Raw genomic sequence first — 13200 nt, 5'->3', positions numbered from 1 at the left:
AGTACCGGCTTGTCCCAGCAAGCTGTCACATGATGGTGCAGCAGAGGTGGTTCCCAGTTTATGGTAAATCACAAAACATAATGGGTACCAGGGTTTGCTGCCCTCAGACTGTGTCTTTGTTCCTATACTGGTGCCCAGACTGGGCAGCTCTATGGCACCCCCGTCCATAAGCAGGTACAGCTCTATGGCATTACAAAAGGAGGGATTTTGCCTACAGTGAGGCATATCACGTCTACCAAATGCACTCCAAGCAGGGCAATTGCTTCTCCCTGTGCAACCCTGGGGATCCTCAGACCACTGCCCATTCCTGGGCCTTTTTCCTTCTTCCTTGCTGGAGCACCACCAGATGCTGACCTCAGAAACTTCAGACTCTGTCCTCTGATGTTTATGGAAACCTGGAGGTATTGAAGCCCTGTCCTCTAACTCCCATCAAGTTTTCTGTGCAGTCCCCTGCACGTGTTTTCAGTCTTTTTTCTTCACTCTTATCTCACCTCTCCATGATCAAGGATACCTCCCCTCTTCAGTGCCCATGGCTCTTTTCTCCCACAAATTAACTCTCCACAGTTCTTACTTTCCATGTGCCATTTTTTTTTCTGTTTGTAGATGGGCAGCTTTGTTCCTAAAGATTTCCAATTGATTTCTTGTGTGTTCAGAATGATTTGGTATTTATCTAGCTGTTCTGGGGAAGAGGCAACCTTAAGGTAATGCTACTCCTTCTCCATCTTAGCCCATCTCCAAAAATTAACACATTTAATTGAACTTTGTGTTTTTCAGTGGGTAAGACATCAATTAAGGTAGAGAAATAAGGCAACTCTCTAGGTGTGATGTGTGCAGGAAAGAAAATATTTTCTTTAAAAAAATTATGGAATAGTCATAATTCTGTGGTTCATGAGCCATATCATTGTTCCATTTTTAATGGACTAAAATTAATATTATGAACATATTTAGCCTACAACTCAACTCGAGAACTGGGATTTGCTAATGGCTTAAAGCAACCTCTCTGCCTTATGCTCTCTCAAGTTCCTATGTGACCCCCCAGAGAAATCAAGATCTGGAATTTTGTGTTCATGACACACTTGTCTTGGAATATAATTTATATATTAACACACTCACATACATACAAAAATGCCTAAATAACATGTATTTTAAATTTTAGTTTATTTGAGGGGCATCCGAGTGGCTCAGTCAGTTAAGCGCCAGACTTTATTTCGGGTAATGGGTTCGAGCCCTTCATCTGTCTCTGTGCTGACAGCTTAGAGCCTGGAGCCTGCTTTGGATTCTGTGTCTCCCTTTCTTTCTGCTCCTCCCCCACTTGCACACACTCTCTGTCTCTCAAAAATAAATAAACATTAAAAATTTAAAAACTTTTTAGTTTATTTGAACTTCCACAAATGGTGTCATATCTTATACGTGCTTTTGGTACTTTCCTTTTTTCACCTAACTTTTTGTCACTGAGATTATCCAAAATCGTTTGTGTAACTGTGGTTCATTTGTTACCATTATTTTATAATATTCTATTATGTGAATATATTATAATTATTTTGTTTCTTCATTCGCTGACTGCCATTTTTACTGATTACAACTTGCGGTTTATATGAAAACCATTAGGATGAATAATTTTGTTTATGGCTCTTGGGGCATGTATGCAAGAAGGTCTTTTGGATGTATGCATAGGACAAGAATTGCTAGTTATGGAATAAGCAAATTTGACAAGGCATTTTCCCCTAGAGTGGTTCTATCAATTTATCTTACCCTAGCTTTGTATAAATTATTCCATTGATCTACATTTTCTCCAATGCCTGGTCCTGTGGACTTTTAAATCATTGCTAAATGAAAGATTATAAATGCTATTTAGCTGTGGCCTTATTTTCATTTCCCTAATAACTACTAAGATTGACCACATCTTTATATACTTACTGCTATGTATAATTGTCTTTCTATGAAAAACCCATTTGTAGATTCTGATAAGTGTTCTATGGCAATGCTTCTCTTTTTTTCTTATTAATTTATAGGAGTATTTATAATTCCTTTTAACTCCCTGTTGTTTGGGCACCCTGCAATTTACTGTTTGTTGGCATTTTAGTATAAAAAAGTCTTTGCTGATCAGAATTTTTTAAAATTTCTAATTAAAAGATTCTATCACGTTTAGAAAACACATGTTTAAGAAATTCTTCTCTTTTCCAAAGTCAGAAAGATATTAACGTATAATTTCCTACAAAAGCCTTAAAGTCTTCACATAAATGCCTCTGGAATTAATTTACGTGTATGGTAGAGCGTGGGTACCCAAATTTGTTTTTTCCATATATGTGACCAAATTCCAGTTTAATTTATTGAAATATTTTTTTCTTTCCTCAGTGATGCCATCATATCTCTTGAATATATCAAAGTCCTGCATATGTGTGTGTGCGCATGAGGGTGCTGGTATGTTTCCAGGTCTTGAATTCTGTTCTACTGCTCAGTGAGTATTTTCCTCCATCAGTGCCACCTAGTGTCAGTTATTATATGTTTATTATAAATCTTGACATCTGGTAGGGCAGGAGATTTTAATTGAATATTCTTCTTTGGAAGTGTCTTGCCATCCCTCTTTTTTTTTTAAGTTGAGCTATAATAGATATATTAGTTTCAGGTGCACAACATAATAATTCAATGTTTGTATATCTTGCAAGATGGTGATCGCCACAATAAGTCTAGTTTATATCCATCACCATACATAGTTACAAAATAATTTTTATTTCTTGTGATGAGGACCTTTAAGATCAACTTCTTGAGCAATGTTCAAATATACAGTACAGTATTAACTACTGTATATCACCATGTTGGATCTTAGATCCCAACGAGTTAATTGTTTTATAACAATTTTGACCCCCTTCACCTACTCCACACACCCCCCCCCCCACTTCTGGCAACCATTACTCTGTTCTCTGTGTATATAAGCTTGTTATTTATTTATTTATTTATTTATTTATTTATTTATTTAAGATTTCACACATAGGTGTGGTCATATGGTATTTGTCTTCTATGTCTGACTTATTGAACTTAGCATAACATCCCCAAGATCCACCATGTATTCACAAGTGGTAAAATTTCATCCTTTCTTATGGCTGAATAATAATCTATGGAACATGTAATACCACATTTTCTTTATCAATGGACACTTACTTCTTGGCTGTATTGGTAAATTATGCTGCAATGAACACGGGGTACATATATGTTTTCAAATTAGTGTTTTTGCTTTCTTCTTTTTTTAAATTTTTTTAAACGTTTTTATTTATTTTTGAGACAGAGAGAGACAGAGCATGAATGGGGGAGGGGCAGAGAGAGAGGGAGACACAGAATCGGAAGCAGGCTCCAGGCTCTGAGCCATCAGCCCAGGGCCCGATGTGGGGCTCGAACTCACAGACTGTGAGATCGTGACATGAGCCGAAGCCGGACGCTTAACCGACTGAGCCACCCAGGCACCCCTGTTTTTGCTTTCTTTAGATAAATACCCAGAGGTGGAATTGCTGGATTATGTGGTAGTTCTATTTTTTTTATTTCAATATTTTTTTAATGTTTATTTACTTAGAGAGAGAGAAAGAGAAAGAGAAAACAAGACAGGAAGGGGAGAGAGAGAGAGAGAAAGGGGGGGAGGGTGGAGAGAGAGAGAATTCCAAGCGGGTTCTGCAGTAAGCCCAATGTGAGGCTCAATCCCATGACCATGGGATCATGACCTGAGCTGAAATCAAGAGTTGGATGCTTAACTGGCTAAGTCACTCAGGCCTTCCAGTAGTTTTCTAATTTATATTTCAGTAAGTTAACATACATTGCAATATTGGTTTCAGAAGTAGAATTCAGTGATTCACTTACAACACCTAGTGCTCATCATAAAAAGTGCCCTTCTTTATACCCATTACCTATCTCGCCCATGTCCCACCCACCTCCCTCCATCAACCCTCAGTTTGTTCTCTACTTTTAAGAGGTTCTTGTAGTTTGTGTCCCGTTATTCTCTTCCCCCCTTATCATGTGTTCATCTGTTTTGTTTTTTTTAATTACATATGAGTGAGGGGCGCCTGGGTGGCGCAGTCGGTTAAGCGTCCGACTTCAGCCAGGTCACGATCTCGCGGTCTGTGAGTTCGAGCCCCGCGTCAGGCTCTGGGCTGATGGCTCGGAGCCTGGAGCCTGTTTCCGGTTCTGTGTCTCCCTCTCTCTCTGCCCCTCCCCCGTTCATGCTATGTCTCTCTCTGTCCCAAAAATAAATAAAAAACGTTGAAAAAAAAAAAATTTAATTACATATGAGTGAAATCATATGGTATTTGTGTTTCTCTGAGACTTATTTTGCTTAGCATAATACATTCTAGCTCCATCCACATCATTGCAAATGGCAATAGTTCATTTTCTGATGACTGAGTAATATTCCATTGTATATATATACACCTCATCTTCTTTATTCATTCATCAGTCGATGAACATTTGGACTCATTTCATAGTTTCACTATTGTTGATAATGCTGCTATAAACTTTGGGGTGCATGTACCCCTTTAACTCTGTATTTTGTATCCTTTGTGTAAATACCTAATAGCGCAATTACTGGATCATAGGGTAATTCTATTTTTAGTTTTTTGAGAAACCTCTGTACTATTCTCCATCCAGAGTGGCTGCAGCAGTTTACATTCCGAACAGCAGTGAAAGAGGGCGCCCCTTTCTCTGCATCCTTGCCAACATCCGTTGTTTCCTGTATTGTTAATTTTAGCCATTCTGTCAAGTGTGAGGAGATATCTTATCATGATTTTGATTTGTATTTCTCTGATGATGAGTAATGTTGAACATCTTTTCATTTGTCTGTTAGCCATCTGCATGTCTTCTTTGGAAAAATATCTACTCTTGTCTCTGCCCATTTCTTTTTTTTAAATGTTTTTATTTATTTTTGAGAGAGCGAGAGCAAGTGTGTGCAAGAAGGAGAGGGGCAGAGAGAGAGGGAGACACAGATTCTGAGGCAGGCTCCAGGCTCTGAGCCATCAGCACAGAGCCCGACATGGGGCTCAAACCTATGAACCACGAGATCATGACCTGAGCCGAAGTTGGACGCCCAACTAACTGAGCCACCCAGGCACCCCTATGCCCATTTCTTAACTGGATTACTTGTCATTTTCTGTTCTGAATGATAGCCTTTCTGGATAGAGTATTTTTGGCTGCACATTTTCCCCATTAGGCACACTGAACATATCAGGCCACCCCATTCTGACCTACCAAGTTTCTGTGGACAGATCTTCAGCCAGCCTCATAAGTCTTCCCTTGTAAGTTAGGGACTTCTTTTGTCTTGCTGAATTTAGGACTTTTACTTTTTTTGTGATATTTTGCAAATTTAACTACATTATATTTTGGTGTTGGCCTGCTTTTGTTGATTTTGAGGAGAGTTGTCTGTGCCTCTTGGATTTTGATGTCTGTTTCCTTCCTCATATTAGAGAAGTTTTCAGCTATAATTTGCTCAAATAAACCATCTTCCCCTTTTTATGTCTCTTCATCTTCGGGGACTCCTATAATGCAAATGTTATTATGATTTAAGCAGTCGCTGAGTTCCCTAAGTCTACATTCATGATCCTATGCTTTTCCTCTTCTTTTCAGTTTCGCTGTTTTCCATAATTTTACCTTTTTTACATTGATTCATTCCTCTGTTTCATCGCTTCTTGTGATCATTACCTGCAGTCAGTTTTGCATCTTGCTTATAGTATATATATATTTTATTTATTTATTTATTTATTTATTTATTTATTTATTTATTTATTTTTTAATATATGAAATTTACTGTCAAATTGGTTTCCATACAACACCCAGTGCTCATCCCAAAAGGTGCCCTCCTCAATACCCATCACCCACCCTGCCCTCCCTCCCACCCCCCATCATATTTTTTTATTTGGGCCTGACTAGTTTTTAGTTCTTTTATCTCTCAAGCAAGAGACTCCATATATTCTTCTATACTTTATCCTTATGATTGTTGTTTTAAAATCTGGTTCAGGCATATTACATCTATTTGGGTAGATCCCTGGCCATGATCTCTTCTTGTTCTTTGTTTAGGGGTGAATTCCTCCATCTTGTCATTTTGTCTGGATCACTTTTTGTGTGTGTGTGCCAAGAAAACCTGCTATATTTTCTGCTCCTGAGAGTAATGGTTATATTAAGAAGAGGCGCTTGCTGTCCAGGTGCTTCAGGACTTGCTTTAGAGTATGCACTCTGCTGTTGTGTTTTGGCTGCTCTTTCCCTCAGGTCAGTCCTCTGCCTGCAGAGTTTTTCCTTGCCTGCAATGGGGAGCATTGGGACCTGGTCCAATGTGTGGCATTTTTACTATGTGTGTTTTGGTTTGCTTGTTAAAATAAGACTATCCTATTTCCACCAAAGCTGAAGCTTTGCAGCCGCCTATGATCAGCAGACTTGGTACGAGCAAGGGGTTTTTGCTGGTCTTCTAGGGGAGATGCTAATTCTGTTGGTCCTTAGGCTGACTTGCCCTAGTAAAGATGCACATGCAGGGCATGGGATGAGGGGAGCACAGCTTTGTGTGTTCCAGCCTCCACTGGGGGAGCTGTGTTGCTCACTGAAGTCTCTCAGTGTTGATGGGTGGAGGGAAAATGGTGTTGCCTGGCTCTCTCATTCTCTCCCCACCCAGGAGGTAGTTTGTGCTAACACTGTTCAGGAAACCCTCACAGAAGAGTGAACAATCTCTCTTCTTGTGTCCCCAGCTTTGGTCAAATTCCTGCCTTCACCTGTCTGTGTCCAAGCTGTCTGCTTACCAGGTGGCACTGTACTCCTCTGTTTTACATCAGTCATTTGGCTGGGTTTCAAGACTCCAAATTTTAGAGAACCTGAGCAGCGTAGACTGGCATTTGGGGAGGGTCTCGCCACACTGTGGCTTGTGCCTGCATGTCCCAGAAAAGCAGTCATAGGATCATGTAGGGGCTTAGAGTTTATGGTAAAGTGCGGCAAAAAGCCAGGACCAAGGTTTGCTCTCCTCAGCAGGTGTCTCCGTTCCTATTCTATTGAATAGAACAACACATTGCTGCCTGCCAGCTCTTCTGTCCCCTGAAAGGCTATGCCACCTCTCCCAAATGCACTCCGAGAAGGAGGTCTTTGTCTCCCAGTATGACGCAGGGGATCCTCCAACCACACTGTACATTCCCGTGCCTCTGTCCTGCTTGCCACAGGAGCACTACTAAGCCCACCAGGTATGAAACTGGTGACTGTGCAGCCTTCTAAAACTGCAGACTTTGAACTCCACTGATTATGAAAACTTATGGTAGTCAGCCCCTCCTCTTTTCCCATTTAACAGTTTTGGGGAAGAGTTTTCCTTGTGCCAGTCTCTGCATGCTATTTCCCTCTCTCTCCTCTCTCCTCTCTCTGTGATCAGGGCCTATTCCCCTTTGCCACACCCAATTCTTTTCTCCCCACAATCACTTCTTCTCATGTCTTACCTTCCATGGCATGGCTTGTTTTCTAGCACTAGTTCTGCAGCTTGTTCTCTCAGCATTCAGATTGATTTATTGGGTATTTGCAATGATTTATCTAGCTGTGTTTGAGGGACGAGTCAAGCATAGGATCCTCCTCCTGCTCTGCCATCTTAACCCCTCCTCCCACTTTCCTTTTTAAATGTGACTACCAGAAAACTTAAATACACATGTGGCTTGCATTTGTTTCTACATGATTATTTCTGTTGGATATTGTGCATATGGAACAATCTGCTTGCTGTTTTCTTTCATGACATTGACTTCTCAAAGAGTCCAGGCAAATTGTTGTATGGAACATCCTACACTCTGAATGATCACTTTTATTTTATTGTTTTACTTGTATCATTTTATTATATTCATAGAAATATTATAGAAATATATCGATGAAGCACTGGGATTAGTCCTCTACAAAGGACACATTTGTTCTATAAAGCATGATTTATTTTTCTTTCTTAAAGCTTTTGAGATGTAATGGAGAAAGGTTTCATATATACAATGGAATATTTCTCAGCCATCAAAACAAATGAAGTCTTGCCATTTGCAATGACATGAGCCATCTTGACTGCTCAGTGTGATAAATGTAGTTTTCATCTATCACCAAAAAAAGTTTTTACAATATTTTTGACTATATTCCCTATGCTCTGCTTTTCAGCGCCATGAATTATTTATTTTATACTGGAAGCTTGTATCTCTTAATCCTCTTCACCCATTTTGCACATCTTCTTACCTCCCTGCCTTCTGTCAACTGTCAGTCTGTTCTGTATTTAGGAGCCGGTTTTTATTTTTTGTTTGTTTATTCATTTGTTTTGTTTTTTAGATTACACATATGGTATTTATTTTTGTGTGCATGGTTTATTTCACTGATGACAATACCCGCTAGTTCTATCTATGTTGTGAATGAGAAGGTTTCATCTTTTAAATGGCTGAGTAATATTCCATTGTGTATATGTACCATACCTTCTTTTCCATTTATCTATTGCTGGACACTTGGATTGCTTTCATAATTTGGCTATTGTAAGTAAGGCTGCTATAAACATAGGAGTGTATATATATTTTCAAATTAGTATTTTTGTTTTCTTTAGATAAATACCCAGAAGTAGATTTACAGGATCATCCATTATATCTATTTTTAACTTTTTGACGAGTCTTTATACTGTTTTCTATAGTAGCTGCACAAGTTTATATTTCCATCAGCAGAACATGAGGATTTCCTTTTCTCCACATCCTTAGAAACACTTGTTATTTCTTATCTTGAGACTAGCCATTCTTACAGTTGTGAGGTGATATCTCATTGTGATTTTGATTTTGATTTCCATGATGATGAGTGATACTGGGCATTCTTTTACGTGTCTGTTGGCCATGAGTATCTTCTTTGGAAAAATGTCTACTCAGGTATTCTGCCTATATTTTAAATGGATGTGTGTGTGTGTGTGTGTGTGTGTGTGTAGTTGTATAAGTTCTTTTAATATTTTGGTTATTAACTACTTATTGGATATATCATTTGCAAATATCTTCTACCATTAAGTAGGTTGTCTTTTTGTTTTGTTGATGGTTTCCTTCACTGGGAAAAAGCTGTCTAGTCACAATTGTTTATTTCTGTTGCTGTTGCCCTTGGCTGAGGAGGTAGATCTAGAAAAATACTGTTAAGGCTGATATCTGAGAGTTAACTGCCTATATTTTCTTTTAGCAGTTTTATGGTTTCAGGTCTTATATTAAGTAATTTAATGTATTTTGTCTTTCTTTTTGTATATGGTATGACAAAATGACTCATTTCATTCTTTTCTACATAGCTATCCAGTTTTCCCAGAACCATGTATTGAAGTTTGTCTTTTCCCAATTGTATATTCTTGTCTCCTTTGTAGTAGATTAATTGGCCATATAATCATGGGTTTATTTCTAGGCTCTCTATCATATTCTATTTATCTATGTGTCTAGTTTTGTGCCAAGGACCATACTATTTTTATTACTGTAGCTTTGTGGTATAGTTTGAAACCTGGGATTATGATACCTCCAGGTTTTTTTTTCTTTCTCAAGATTATTTGACTATTCATGGTTTCTCATAGTTTCATATAAATTTAAAGATTCTTTGTTCTAGTTTTATGAAATTACATTGATCATTTCATAGATATTACATTAAAAGTGTACATTACTTTAGATTATGGATGTTTGGACAATATTGATTCTTCCAATCCATGTGCATGGGATAACTGCCATTTGTTTGTGTTGCTTTTAATTTATTTCACAAATGTCTTACAGTTTTCAGAGTATATGTCTTTCAACTCCTTATTTAAATTTATTTCTAGAAATTTTTTCTTAGGATATAATTGTAAATGGCACTGTTTTCTTAATCACTCTTTGTGCTAGAGCATTATTAATACATAGAAACAACAAATTGCTGCATATTAATTTTTTATCTTGAAATTTTCTGAATTCATTTATTATTTCTTATTTTTATTAAATAATGGCTATTATTTTTGCTTTATTTTGAAAAATTTCTATATTTCATTTAGGTTGTTAGCATACATTGTAGTATTAGTTTCAGGTGTACAATACAGTGATTCAACACCCATATAAGATGCTATGCTCATTACAAGAAGTTCACTCCTTAATCTCTATTACCTATTTATTATTTCTAATAGTCTTTTTTAAATTGGGGATTTAGGGTTTTCTTTATTAAAACTTTAAATTCCAATATGCTTAACATACAGTGTTACATTAGTTTCAGATGTACAATATAATGATTCAACAATTCCATACATCAGCCAGTGCTCCTCATGGCAAGCACACTACCTAATCCCTGACACTTATTTTACATATCTCCCCCTACCACATCAGCAGGTCACCATCAGTTTGTTCTTTATAGTTAAGGGCCTATTTCTTGGTTTCTCTCTCTCTTTATCTCTCCTTTTATTCTGCATCTTAGCCTTGCTGGATAGAATATCATTGGCTTTAGATTTTTCCCATTGAGCACTTTGAATATATCATGCCACTCCCTACTGGCTTGCAAAGTTTCTCCTAGAAAATGCTTTCATAGCCTAGAGGATTCCTTTGTATGTAACTATCTTCTTTTATATTGGTGCTTTTAAGTTTTTTCTTTATCACTATATTTTGCCATTTTAATTGTGATATGTCTTGGTATAGATCTACTGTTGTTGATTTTGTTGGGGTTTCTTTGTGCCTCCTGGATCTGGATGTCTGTTTCCTTCCTTAGATTAGGGAAGTTTTCAGCTATTATTTCTTTAAATAAATTTTCTGCTCCCTTTTCTCTCTTTTCTTCTTCAGGGACTCTTATGATATAAATATTATTACATTTGATGGAGTCACTTAGTTACCTATATCTATTCTTATTTTGTACAATTATTTTTCTCTATTTTGTTGAACTTTATTACTTTCCATTACTTTGTCTTCTATGTCATTAATTTGCTCCTCTGCTTCTTCCATCCTGCTGTTCATTTGGTGAAATGTGTTTCTCATTTTCATTTATTGAGCCCTTTATCTCTCTGTTATTCTTTACCTTGTGTTTGTGACCTCACTCATGTCTTACACTCTTCTCAAGTCCAGTGTGTATCCTTATGATCATTACTCTGAATTCTCTATCAGGTATGTTACTTATATCTGTTTCATTTGACTGTCTGGTCATGGCCTTGTCCTGTCCTTTCATTTAGAACAAATTCCTCTGTATTCTCATTTTGTTAAGTCTCTGGGCTTGCTTTTCTGTGTTAGGAAAGTCAGCTATGAGTGCTGTTATTGAGGGAATGGACTTAGGAAGATGAGGTCCTGTAGTGTCCTGCAGTGTTGTGTCCCTTGTTCCTCAGGGCCGGGCACTTCAGGGAGTCTTTAAAGTGTGATTTGTCCACCCTCTGATCTGCTTGTGAAATGAAGCCTGTTGCCACTGTTGCTGGAACTGATGCCCTGTAAAACTCTCATGATGGGAGACATGGTGTCGACAGGGGTTTGGGCCAGTCTTCTGGGGGAGGGTGTTTGCCATGCTAGGAGTGAGGCAAATATGCCTGGGAAGGACAGTTCCACCAGAGCATGGGGGTTTGTTGGGATTTCTGTAAGCAAGTTAGGTAGGGACTGAAGGCACAATCCCACAGTCCCACAGATGGCCCTGTGCTCATACTGAAGGACATGGGGAGGAAATGGTTCCTGTCAGTTTCCTTGTTCTTTGAGGTGTCTCTCTGTGAATGCTGCCTCTCTCGGGCATGCTCCAAAAGGAGCAAATAATCTCCCCACAGTGTGCCCCAGACTCTCTGCAAGTCTCTATTTCCAAGATGTATGTCCTCAGGCTGTTTTCCCTGCCTTTTCTCCAAGAGTAGCCCCACTGCCTTTGGAGTCTCCCTGAACCCAACCTGTTGACTTTTACAACTACAGGGTTTAAGCTCCATGGGTTGCAAGACTTACACACCTGGCAATTTTAAAGTTACGCCCTAAAAGGTAATCAAAAGTTTAAAATAAAGGTGTAGAGTTTTCACCGTGGAAACCTGGGAACCAGAAGTTTTAAGGATGGGAGAGAAAACATCACTAACCCTTACAATGCATCTAGCCCCACCCAAATACTCCAGGTAGATGGAGTGGCTTACTTGACCTTGAAATCACAAAACAAGGGCATAGTAAATGTGAGGACTCTCACATCTAGAGGATTTCCTATCTCTGAAATGGTCAACTTACAGAGAAGGGAAATATTTTTTTTCTTCAACATATATATCCTCAGAGCTTGAATATATTTGCCAATAAAATAAAGTTTAAAAAATGTGGGAAAAACATGAATGCTAAATTTTTGTTCTTTGAAATAAGAGCATCAAGCCCCTTTGAAAAAATTACTATCTACTGTTACAATGATTCAATAAAAGAAGGAACATTATAAAACCAAAGAGCAAGAAGATAGTATGAAATAAAGAATAACACTTTGTAATGATTTCATTTAGGCAAAAATTTCATGTCCTCCATTTCTTTTATCTAAGAACATTGAGAAAACATTACCCCCTCCTTTGACCCATCTATAGGTAGGAAATTAATTGAAACCTATAAAACATTAATTTTTGGTTTAGAGACTCGATGTCTCTCTATTCTCTGTAATAGTGGTTCTCAAACTTTAGCTTGATCACCTCTCATGTTTGTTAAAAAACATAAGTTGCTGGGGCCATCCTTTGTTTTGTTCAGTAGGTCTGAGGTGGGCCTAAGCATGTGTTTTCTGATAAATTGCTAAGTGATGTTGTTGATGCTGGTCCAAGGACAAACACTACCTTATAAGAAAAAAACACAACTCCTTATCAGGCCATTAAGGGTAAAAGTTAAGTTTCTGTAACAGAGAAACCCCAAAATAAAGTGACTTCATTAATATAAGATAATTAGAAGATTTTTCTCTTGTAATAGTCTGGAAGCATTTCTCTACTGATGGGATGGTTCTGTTTCCATCTTATTGTTCCATTCTCTCTTAGGGTTTTTGGCAAAAATAGAAACCCTCCACATTCACCGTCCAGCCTGCAGGAACAGGAGGAAGGATGAGAGTAAATGGCTTCATATTTGAGAAGATAACCCAGGGGTTGCACACTTTGCTTTCCCAACATTGTGTTGGTGGAGGGCAGGCTCCGAAATGTGATATTTAGGATGGTGGCCCTGTGACCAATTAGAACTTAAGGAAGAAGGTGGAACAGGTATTGGTGGGCAGTTGGTCTACACCACAAAGACCCCACTGGCAGTGTCAGGTGGATGAAAGTTAATGTTA

The sequence above is a fragment of the Neofelis nebulosa genome, chromosome 6 (assembly GCF_028018385.1).
Source record: "Neofelis nebulosa isolate mNeoNeb1 chromosome 6, mNeoNeb1.pri, whole genome shotgun sequence".
NCBI classification, from domain to species: Eukaryota; Metazoa; Chordata; class Mammalia; order Carnivora; family Felidae; genus Neofelis; species Neofelis nebulosa.
This window is presented reverse-complemented; position numbering follows the sequence as displayed.